Genomic DNA, 11,788 nt, shown 5'->3' with positions numbered 1-11,788 from the left:
GGCTACAAGACTAGAAGTTAGGGTATTTCACTAAATAGTTCAACATGTAGCTATCTTTATTAAATCAATATTAATGTTTCATTTATTTAAAAATTACATAAGCAAAGATTATTCTGTTTGGGTTGAGTTATAGTTTTGTAGCCTCTATGCCAAATTTTGACAATTCATAGTATTTGGCAGAGATAAGTATGAAATTGCTTGATCAATAAATGCAAACAAAAACTGTGTGCTGGCAACTCTTAAGACATTTCTAATCTTACAGTACCAGTAAGTTTTAAAGATTAAAGTCACATGAACTGAAAGGTTTCACAGCTTTTACTTTTCCCTTAAAAATATTTGGTTTAAGCACTTAGTTTTCTTTTTTTTTTTTTTTTTTTTTGAGACGGAGTCTCGCTCTGTCACCCAGGCTGGAGTGCAGTGGCTGGATCTCAGCTCACTGCAAGCTCCGCCTCCCGGGTTCACGCCATTCTCCTGTCTCAGCCTCCCGGGTAGCTGGGACTACAGGCGCCGCCACGTCGCCCGGCTAGTTTTTTGTAGTTTTTAGTAGAGACGGGGTTTCACCATGTTAGCCAGGATGGTCTCGATCTCCTGACCTCGTGATCCGCCCGTCTCGGCCTCCCAAAGTGCTGGGATTACAGGCTTGAGCCACCGCGCCCGGTCAAAGCACTTATTTTTCTTAGGCCAATTAGTTAGAGCCTTTTTAATAGACATTGCACACATAACACATATATAGCCACACAGACACCCAGAAGAAGATCCAGTAGTTATAAGATTTTTTTTTCTAATTTCCCAATTGGATTATTGGCCTTCGGATGAGACCCTTTGAGAACAGGGCTAGGAAAACAGTTTCCAGGGCCTAGTAAACAAGTATAACTGGAAGACAAAGGCCGATTTGGGGAGGTACTTATCCACCTCCAATTCCAGGGATTCCATGAGGAAAACAGAGACTTTTCCCAAAGTGGGATTTGTGGTGTCTTTTCTGTTTTCCCAAGGAGTCCCAGGCCACCAGAAGTCATTTTAGGGTTCTTCATACATTCACCAAGAGTGGCAAGGCAGAGTGGAGAAAAGTAATTCAGTTGACGGGAAAACCTTTTCCAAGAAAACAAGATTTATGAAGAGAAAAACATAAGGGCCTTTTGAATACACTCATAGCTTCAATCTGCAACAAATCAGACATGGAGAAAGGGACATGAACATGAGCAATGCCTTCAACCCCAGCCGATTCCCAGAGAGGGAGAATGGCGGAGGTGGTTTGAGCAGTTTTTAAATGGGTAACAGGTGGAGAAGTAGGAGGGGAGTTTGGGGCTGAAGGCTTGGGGGCAGGAGGGGCCACCAGGGTGGAGGGTTCAGATGGATGAGGAGAGGATGCAGAGGGGTGAGAATACAGAGGGGGTTCCTGTGCAGGATCAAAAGGAGTTTTGGAGGAGGGAGAGAGCCAGGGAGGGTTTTCATTAAGAAGAAAGATTTCATGAGGGGTGCAAGCTTGACACAGAGAGGGTTGGGATCTAAGGTAGAAGTAGAAGAAAGCCTGAATATAGAAAACCTCTTGCCATTTGCCATTCCTGGTTATAAAGTTGTTAAGGTTCCTGAGAATTTGAAAGTCAAAGGTGCCATTTTTGCGTCATCAGCTGACATTATCTAATTTGTATTGGGGCCAGGTCATATTCCAATAAAAAACTAAATGCCCAAGCCAAACTTGCAAGGTTGTGAAGGGACAGCCCAGTGGGAAGGATGTAGGAATGTGGGATTGTTTGGCACCTATGTGGACTGGTGAGAAGAAGCTGAGGGTGTCTGTTTTTGTTCTAGGCATCCCCAGACAAAGGACAGAGACCTAGAATCCCTTTTTAGACCTAGAGTCTAAAAAGGACACTCAAACTGAGAAGGAACTGGGCATTCCCAAGATTTTCTCTAGCTTAGCCCCGTTGGTCCTCTGAGGACCAGGGCAGCAGAACTTACTTTTCCCAGGTATCACTAGAAAGCCAGGGGAGGGCAGATATTACCAGTCAGCTGGATTAGTGTCTGATGTTGGATGTTCTGGCTGGAACTGGCAAAGGGCCTCTAGGACTGGAGCCACATGAGGGAGGGAGGGAGGGGGAGAGAGTGAGCGAGTGAGCGCTAGAAGAGTGAGAGAGAGAGAGAAGAGAGGATGAGGGAGGAGGAAGGGAAAGAGTGAAATACCTGTTGTGGGTGGTCAGAGGTGGATTTCTGAGACCTGAGGGTTTTGAGGGCTCACTGGAGAGTAACCCCAGTCTGAGTCTCACAGTCCCCTTCAGATTAGTTGTCCTCCTCACACAAATTGCTCGAAAAGTGAGGTGAGAGCCAAGACAGGGTGGGTGACCAGAGACTCTCAGGATCCAGCAGGATGAGCAGCTGCTGTCCACTGCTTCCAGGGTTGCAAGAAGCCTCTACCCCCAACACCCATCCCAGGTTTCGGCACCAAATGTTAGACTTAAAGAAAGAGGAAAGAAACACGAAAAGCAGCTCAACAGTCAAAGACAGGTGTATTTTGGAGAATAAGCTTGAGAGGGGCTTCTAGCCAATTTTGGTCAGAAACACTCTCTCTTACAGTCTAAGAGTATTTACTGGGGAGAGAGCTTATCGGAAGCTTGGAATGTTTCTGTGTGGGTGAGAAGTTTACGGAGGGGTTGGAATATCTCTGGTTGAAGAAGAATTTATCTTGGGACTGACATCTTTCCAGCCAGCGGGGAGGTTACCTTGGGGCTGACATGTCTCTGGTTGGGGAGGGGGTTTATCTTATGGCTGGAATGTTTCTGGTAGGAGATGTTTTTTGTGGTTTATGGTCATGCTGACCTTAGTCATTAGGCTGATGCCCTTTGGATTTAAGTGGTTTTTGATCAAGTGGAACTTTAGAATGGTCGTGCTTGTCCAAGATGGCGATGCTCCTGCTCTGTCAGAAACCAATCATTCAAGAATATTAAAGGACCACTGTATATCATGTAGTCTTGCTAGAATGTCATATCGCATTGTAAAATAGACATAAAATACTAAAAAGTAAAGAAAATACAAGTAAAGGTTCTGGCTGCTACTGTCTATAGAGCACAGGCTTGTAGGGCTCTTGGAGTGAGGGTTCTGGATCCCAGGCGCAAGGATTGTTAAAATGAGTCTTCAGAAGCAAACCTCTGGTGACTCTTAAAGCAAATCATGGGTCAGCCAACTGTGGTAAAATTAAATTCAGAGTGGATTATCGAGTAGTCCTGGCTTGCCTGGATGGCTACATGAATATAGCCCTGGGGCAGGCAGAAGAGTATGTAATGGACAACTGAAGAATAAGCATGGGGCTGCATTTAGCCACAGAAACCATGTGTTCTACATTGGTGCACAGAAGAAAAGGATGTGACAACACCAAGAGAACAATGCTTTTCATACATGGATGTAGTTTTATGGAACCTTTTCCATTTTTTGCTTCTTTTGTGATATAATTTGTCCAGGTTTTATAATAGTTGGTGAGTTTTTGCTGACATGTAAGATAAATGTATACAATTGAGGATTGAATTATGAAGTATTCTTTCACATTTAAGTTTCCCTCATTTTCTATTACCTTGTGCCAATGTACAGAATGCTAAAATAATTTTTTATTAAAAGACAAACTAAAAGTAAAAATAATTTTAACTTAAAAATAAAGCAAGGCCAGGCATGGTGGCTCATGACTGTAATCTCAGCACTTTGGGAGGCTGAGGCAGGCAGATGACTTGAGCCCAAGAGTTCGAGATCACATGGGCAACATGGCAAAACCCCATTGCTACAGAAAATGCAAAAATTATCCAGGCGTGCTGAAGTGTGCTTGTAGTCTCAGCTACTCGGGAGGCTGAGGTGGGAGGATCACCTGGGCCTGGGTTGTGGTGAGCTGTGATGGTGCCATTGCACTGCAGCCTGGGAAATGGAGTGAGATCCTATCTCAAGAAATAAATACATAAATAACAATAAAGTGAAATGACAATTTCTTCCTATGCTTTACTCTGAAGACCAGTGTGCTGGAAGGTGGCTTTGCTCAGGGTGTAGGGGGAAAATCCTAATGAATCTGGAGCCGCTGATTTTAGATCCTGGTTGCTCACATATCCGTTGTATCATCTCCCCTGAGTTTCTTAGTTTCAGCAAAATAACAGATCTAGGAACCCCCAGGTAGCCGCAACAGGCTAAGATTCCTGACTGAGCTTTGCTCTATCTTGGAACCAAATCTATTTCGGTGAATGTACAAAAATCATTGTGCCTTCCAGCAGCCCTAATAGAGGGAGGGCAGGCAGGGAAAAAAGTACAGTTGGTGCTTCCTATACTAACTCTAGGAAGAGGGTCAAGGCTTTGATTTTTATCTTTGAAGAACCTTATTTAGCATTCAAAGCCAAAGCTTGCCCTTTAGTTATGAAAATTTCTCAGTAGCTACTTGTCACCAGTCATTAAAGATGATTAGAAAAGGAGAGGAGAGTGAAATTTTTATTTACTTGCAAATGATCCAGGCTCCAGCATATTTAGAATGCAAACCCAGATTGCCATCCAGTCACTTAGATATGAATTAAACCTTCTATCTACCAGCTAGTGTATTTGAAGCACCCTCCCCGGGGTAATAGGGTTTTATCTGAGGAGCCCTTTGGGAGAAAAAGGGAAAAGGCCAGGTCCTGAGAATAAAGCTTCTATTGCTATGCTAATGTGCCCTGAGCAGGTATGAGTGGTAAGTTCTCAGCTCAGGCTTCCTCTCTACCAAGTTTGGGATACTTGTGGGGTGAAACGCCACACTCATACAGATATAAATATGAACTTGTGCTAAAGATTTTACTTAAACTGGCGAGGTGTAACAATCAAGTCAAAGGAAAAGTTAAAAAAAAAAAACACTAACATATGGAGTACAGGAACGTTGAAATTAATGTGCGAAAGGCCCCCCCACCAGATTATTTTACATTAGGAGAGAAAAGTCAATGGAATCTCTACCAGATAGGACAGAATTTACACATCTATAGCCAAGAATTATTTTGCATTGTCATTAGTCTGACGCGATCATAGATTTGTAAAATAGGTCCTAGACAATCAGATAACCCAGAGAGGGGTCCTCTAGAACCTAGGCAATGCATAGATTTTCAATGAAGCACAAATTTGTCCCCATTGCTTAACCCCAGGGGCTAATGTGAAGGGTGCCCACTGGCGTTGTGCAGTGCAGGAGCTGGTGGGCCTATTTTATATTCACAGTTCCTCATCTCTCCTCCTGTCATTTCCTTTGTTGTATTTGTTACCAGAAAGGGGTCCTGATCCAGACCCCAAGAAAGGATTCTTGGATCTCATGCAGGAAAGTCTCTGGGGAGAGTCCACAGAGTAAAGTGAGAGCAAGTTTATTAAAAAAGTAAAGGAATAAAGAGTGGCTACTCCATAGGCAGAGCAGCCCTGAGGGATGGTGGTTGTCTGTATTTATGGTTATTTCTTGATTGTATGCTAAACAAGGGGTGGATTATTCATCAGTTTTCTGGGAAAGCAGAGGGGGGGTGGTTAGGGGGTGGGTGGCAACTCCTGAAACTGAGGGTTCTTCACTTTTTAGACCATATAGGGTAACTTCCTGAACTTGTCATGGCATTTATAAACTGTCAAGGCGCTGATAGTGTCTTTTAGCATGCTAATGTATTATAATTAGCACATAATGTGGGACGACCAGAGGTCACTTTCACTGCCATCTTGGTTTTGGTGGGATTTGGCTGGCTTCTTTACCACAAACTGTTTATCAGCAAGGTCTTTGTGACCTGTACCTTGTCCCAACCTTCTGTCTCATCCTGTGACTTAGAATGCCTAACCTCCTGGGAATGCAGCCCAGTAGGTCTCAGCCTCATTTTACCCAGCCCCTATTCATGATGGAGTCACTCTGGCTCAAATGCCTCTGACATCTAGAAGCTCTGGCTTGAAGTACAGTTCTCAAGCAGAGCACCCACAGAGATGAACTCCTCTAAACTCCCAACATTTATAATATGCTTAGTTCCCTTAGTTCCTACTAGTCTTGTGAAACCTGGGCAGAGACTGGAGAAGAAGGAAGATGTCTGTCACTCTTTTTATATTTCTATGGATGACCTCTTCTTTTTTGGGTACTATATGAGGAGGCTGGGGTGAAGAAGAGATTAAAGGAAGAAAAAATAAGTTTCCTTTCCTCTTCATAGTTCTTACTGAGATGGCGCTTTGTAACAAAAGACAGAATAAAAGAAAAACAAGCAGAAGTTTATTAACATGTCTGCCTCATGTGTACATTGGAGCTACCCAGGAAGAAATAAGTACTTCTCAAAGATGTTACTTTGAGTTCAGGCTTAAATACCATCCTTATCTGAAACAAAAAAGAAGGGTGTGGGGAAAGCTAGTTGTGGGGAGGTATCCAGAAAAGCGTAATATATTAGGCCATTCTCATATTGCTATTAAAAAAAAACCCCCAACACTGGGTAATTTATAAAGAAAAGAGGTTTAATTGGCTCAAAGTTCTGCAGGCTGTACAGGAAGCATGGTGCTGGCATCTGCTCAGTTTCTGAGGAGGCTTCAGGAAACTTCCATTCAGGGTTGAGGCAAAGGGGAAGCAAGCACTTCACATGGCCTGAGCAGGAGCCAGAGAGGTGCGGAGGTGCCACGCACTTTCCAACCACCAGATCTCATAAGCACTCACTCACTATCATGGGAGCAGTATCATGTAAATGGTGCTAAACCATTCATGAGAAATATACCCCTATAATCCAGTCACCTCCCACTAGACCCCACCTCCAACGATGAAGATTACAATTTAACATGTGATTTTATGGGGACACAGATCCAAACCATTTCACATGGTAAATAAGAAAAAGTTTGTTATACAGATTTGTCAATAAGTTTATTATGCAGATTTGCCTTCTCTGTTCAGAGTTTCTAGTGATTTAGAGTCATTCTTCTCTTCCTAATATAGAGTAGGAGACAACCTTAAATGCGGAGATTTCCATCCTAGCATGGTGGCATGTGCTTGTAGTCCTAGTTACTTGGGAGATGAGAGGATGACTTGATCCCAGGAGGTGGTGACCAATCTGGGCAACACAGTAATACCTTGTTTCTAAAAACAACAAAAAGAACAACAACAACAAAACAGTCAACACAAATGGAGATTTCCTTCATAGATGTAAATTTCCTTACAATGGGTAACTTTTACTGTGTCAGAACTTCTCCTGGGTCTGCAGTTTCTTAAAATAATTAGCTCAATATAATCCTTATGCCAAAGAGGCATATTTTGGAGTGGCATATTCCGGTCTCCAACAAGAGTATGGTGCAAGGTTCAGACTGGGCAACCAGCTGAGATGTGCCTACAGAGCTTTGGGGTGCTTGGCCAGAAACTATGTCCAAATCTTATGCTTTTTAACTACTTTGTTCAGCCAATTTGCAGAGGTAGGGTAGAGAGAGTGTCCAGTAGAGAAAGCAGAAGAGGAAAAGGTCCAAGACTAAAATGAGGGGCTTTGGGAAGGTGTTTCTCTCCATGTAATGTTGAGGATGGTTGAATCCATGCCAAACAAGCTGCAAAGTAAACTTGAATAAAACAATATGCCACAAAATTAGTGCTCTCAAAACCCATCCTGTTGTCATAAGTTCTATCCATATAGTTTGATTTTCCCAGTCAAGTTAATTTTCAAAACAAAACAACACAAAACAAAGAGAAAACCTCTGCCTCAGCACAAGAAACATGGGCAGGAGGTGGGTTTATCATCACTATAGGGAAAGCTGACCTTTCCTTCTAAAAGCTCAGTAATTGAGTTTGCTGAAATAAACTCACAAGAGACAGACTGACAGGAGAAAAGGCATACAACAGTATTAATGTGCAAGTGCACAAAAGGCATACAAAGTTTGAACACCTGAAGAAGGCCCAGATGGCTGAAACTTAAATACCCTTTTCATAAGGGAGAGCAAAGTGGGGGATGTAGACAATTTTAGAGGAAGAGTAAATGGTTTTTAGGGGAGATATATGGGCTCAAAGAATAGACAATAGCCTGGGACAAAGTTTCTCTGGGCTCTGGGGAAGATGGTGACAAGTTATGGGAAGGTGAGGGGCAGAACTGCACTGCAAGCAAAGGTTGTCTTGTTATGCTGATAAAGTCTCTCAGGTAACAGGCCTCAGAAGAATTGATAAAAGATCTGTACAGATGGGCATGGGAACAGCCTTCATGTTCTTCTTCAGTGACTAATCCCCTGACAATGAGATTTCAGACAGGGCTTTGAAGGTAATTGTGTTTCTTTTGGTATCCTCAGTCAGATAACTTCCCTAGGGAGAGCTCTTCCTTGTGCTTGGAGGAAGAAAAAAGGAAGGTCAGAGAGACCTTGTTTCTGAGGTGGCTTCTAAGGCCTTCTAATTTCCTTTAATTCAAAGTGCTTAGCATGCCAAAGGACCATACTTTGGGGTATTGTTTTCTGAGCTTCAACACCACCTTAGTCCAAATAATCAGGCCTGGAATTTAAGCAGAACAGTTCGTTCTTCTAGCTGAGATCCCAAAGAGATGCATTCAGCAGTGACACCACCATTGCAAAATTATAACTGAGACAGTGAAAGAGGTCTGAGCTAACCAACTCAATCTTGTTTCCAACCTCCAAGCTGTCCTTGTTCATTCCAGGATGTAGGCCAAACTTACATTGGGAGGCACTAGTTTATAGTTTGAAACAAAGATGATAACAGCCCTTTACCCAAACAGACCCCTTCTTGCCTCTGGACTAGACTACCTTTATAGGACTAACCAATTAGCCAAAAGATTGGAAATTTTGGCTTAGGCGTCATGCAATTGGAGGCTACAAGATTCTGACCCTCCACAAATTGCTCCTGGGAATAACATCACTATTGGAAAATCTTAGATCAGTGCTTGAGATATTTTGCAGACCCTGAAATTGATGGACCAGCTGGCACCACCCAGACTGACAAACTGGCTCATCTGATTTTGTGCCCCCTCCCCACCCCAGGAACTGACTCAACAGAAGAGTGCAGCTTGACTCCATATGATTTTATTTCCAACACAACCAATCAGCACTCCTGACCACTGGCCCCCAACCCACCAAATTATCCTTAAAAACTCTGATCCTTGAATGCTCAGGAAGACTGATTTGAGTAATAATAATTCAGTCTCCTGCACAGCCAGCTCTGTGTGAATAACTCTTTCTCTATTGCAGCTCTCCTGTCTTGATAAATTGGCTCTGTCTAGGCAGCAGGCAAGGTGAACCCACTGGGCAGTTACCGTAGCCTCCACCTAATAGAATTCTAATTCGGAGACTCTTAGAAAGAATGAAGCCTTTCAGCGATCAGCATGGGAAGCATTTTGCTTAGCTTATCTCACCTAGGAACCATGCTCCACATAGTGTTTCATCCAGTTCCATCTTCATTAATTGAGCATATGGGGACCCACTCGGAATGAAGAGTCAGTATAAAGATTAACTTGAAGACATCTGAGATTCAACACGTACAGAAAGGAGCCTTCTTGAAGCATTCCTTATCTGACTAAAAGCAGGAACCTCTGGTACATAAGATTGCCATAAATTCTCTCTTTAGGGCAGGTCTTTGGGAAACAGACTAAGAGTTAACCTACCACAGATTCCCTCTCCCAGGGAGTTTCATCACCATGAAGAAGACAGAAAGGCCACTTATCACAAACTTTCTTATCTTTAATTTGTTCACCTAAAAATCCATCTATCATTCCTAAAGAAACTTATTTGTTCTTCGCATAGATGCCTTTTCTTCCATCTTCCTTTTCTCTAGTAACTGAAGTACATAAGCCCCACATTCTAACCACTTCTTTGATTTACTGAGCACTCCTGCATGTATGCCCATTATATGAACAAATAAACTTGTTCTTCTGTTCATCTTTTTTTTTTTTTTTTCAGTTTAATTTGCAGGCCTCCTAAGGAACACAGAAAAAGATTTTCCTCCTCCACAAACTCCTGCTGTGTTAATTTGAACTAGGCATAGTGCCTTGTACTGGGGTTGAGGTGTGGGGAACATAACCCACAAATATCAATGAAATATAATCTTTGCCCTTTAGGGGTAAATGGGAACTTCTTATTGGTGGAAACTGTTCTTTGCATTAGTAATGACCCATTTCAAAGGGTCATCCTTTCAGATCCTGTTTGAAGGTCTTAAATACTCTTTTGAATTTGGGCTGGAGAGACACGTGGTATGAAATACAGTGGAGACACAGGATGTTAGGTCAAACATGAGAAACATGATGCAGAGCTTTACCAGCTGTATGAGCCATGAAGTGCCCCAAGAACTGGACAGCCCAGAAGTCTGTCATTAATCTTCCCCATTTGAGGAAGAGCCCTTGGCTTATGTTAGCATATTTGAGTTTCCCTGTAATCTAGATTAAACTCCTTTCAGAGGTGTTACAGAGCAGGGGTCCCCAATTGGTACCAGTCTGTGGCCTGTTAGAAACTAGGCCACAGAGGGGAGGTGAGCGGTGGGTGAGTGAGCATTACTGCCTGATCTCTGCCTCCTGTCAGATCAGCTGGGGCATTAGATTCTGATAGGAGCATGAACTGTGCAAGTGTGGAATGTAGGTTGTGCACTCCTTATGAGATGGAACAGTTTCATGTTGAAACTGTCCCCTCCCCATCTGTGGTAAAGTTATCTTCCATGAAACCAGCCTCTGGTGCCAAAAATGTTGGGGACCTCTGTTGTAGAGTACATAGAAAGAACCATCAACATCTTTGCTAGAATGTATACAGCTTCTGAAAGCGAGGGAAAAAAATACATTTTCCTCTCTCCTTCTAGGTTCAATGACTAAAGCCCATAAATCAAACTGATGAAAGACAGATTAACAAGAGAGAGAGAGAAAAAAAAACCAAAAAACCAAAAAAAAGTTCTAATTGTATAGGTATGCAGCAGAGAAAAGAAATATGACTCCCAATCACAGAAAAAAAAAATGTGGCTCAAGGAGGCAGCCAGATGATTGAGATTCATACACCCTCTTATTAAGCAAAGGAAAATGGGGCTTGGGGCTTCTGTATGGGGAAGATAAGTTATGGGAAGGTAAGGGGAGGAAATGTATAGTAAATAAGGATTGCCTTGTTATGCAGATAAGAGTGTCTCAGTGATAAGAGTTGTCTCCTGAGTAGCTTTCTTCCTGGTATGGAGGCACTTTTACAAATGAAAATTTCCTTATTAAATGTAAATTTTCTTTACAAAAGGGAAAATTTATTCTTTAGTTTTAGGCAGTTAGAGGAAATTAGAGCTCTTCCTCCATCTGCTGGTTCTCAATTGCCTTTAGCTCAAAATAATCCTCATGCCAAAGTGGCATATATTTTTTGGGGGGTGGTAACATATTTAGTACCCTTCATATCCAAGCAAATCTAGACTCAGGTTAGAATGTTTTCTCAAATGATGATGCATTTGGCTGACTAGTTGGCTAGACTGGGCAACAGATTTAAGAGTGTTTGAGAAAAGGTCACTGCTCATTATGGCCTCAGCTATCCTGACACACCTACCTCATGCTCCTTTTTAATTTCATACTGCTAATTTCCATTTAAACACTGCCTCTTCTTAGGGCTTATTAGAATTAGTTGTCTCCGGGCATTACATATTCAGCATTTTGTCTGTGTTCAAAATTTCAGCTAAAGAGAAATTATCCAAATTGCATAAGACATGATGGCATTCATTCTTTTAACAGCCTTATCTCACTAGTTTTGTGTTTTGCAGAGAAGAAGGCAGCTAGATTCCCTTCCTTTCATGTAATAAAACATAGAGAATAATAGGTCTTACAGCAAACCAGAAGCAAAATTACAATGAAGACAAATATTTGAGAATGCATCCAAGAAATTTTTGGGA

The 11,788-nt window shown here is 42.3% G+C and overlaps 1 protein-coding gene and 1 pseudogene across 1 annotated transcript in view; both read left to right on the top strand.

Annotated features, from left to right (window-relative positions):
- Positions 1 to 11,788, top strand: part of RNF152 (ring finger protein 152) — a 314,575-nt gene that overhangs the window by 285,665 nt on the left and 17,122 nt on the right. The gene's annotated exons all lie outside the window — the stretch shown is intronic.
- On the top strand, positions 3,119 to 3,358 carry LOC108526405 (U6 snRNA-associated Sm-like protein LSm6 pseudogene; annotated as a pseudogene).

This window comes from Rhinopithecus bieti, unplaced genomic scaffold (genome assembly GCF_001698545.2).
Source record: "Rhinopithecus bieti isolate Rb0 unplaced genomic scaffold, ASM169854v2 scaffold_2554, whole genome shotgun sequence".
In the NCBI taxonomy this organism is placed as follows: Eukaryota; Metazoa; Chordata; class Mammalia; order Primates; family Cercopithecidae; genus Rhinopithecus; species Rhinopithecus bieti.
This window is presented reverse-complemented; position numbering and strand designations above follow the sequence as displayed.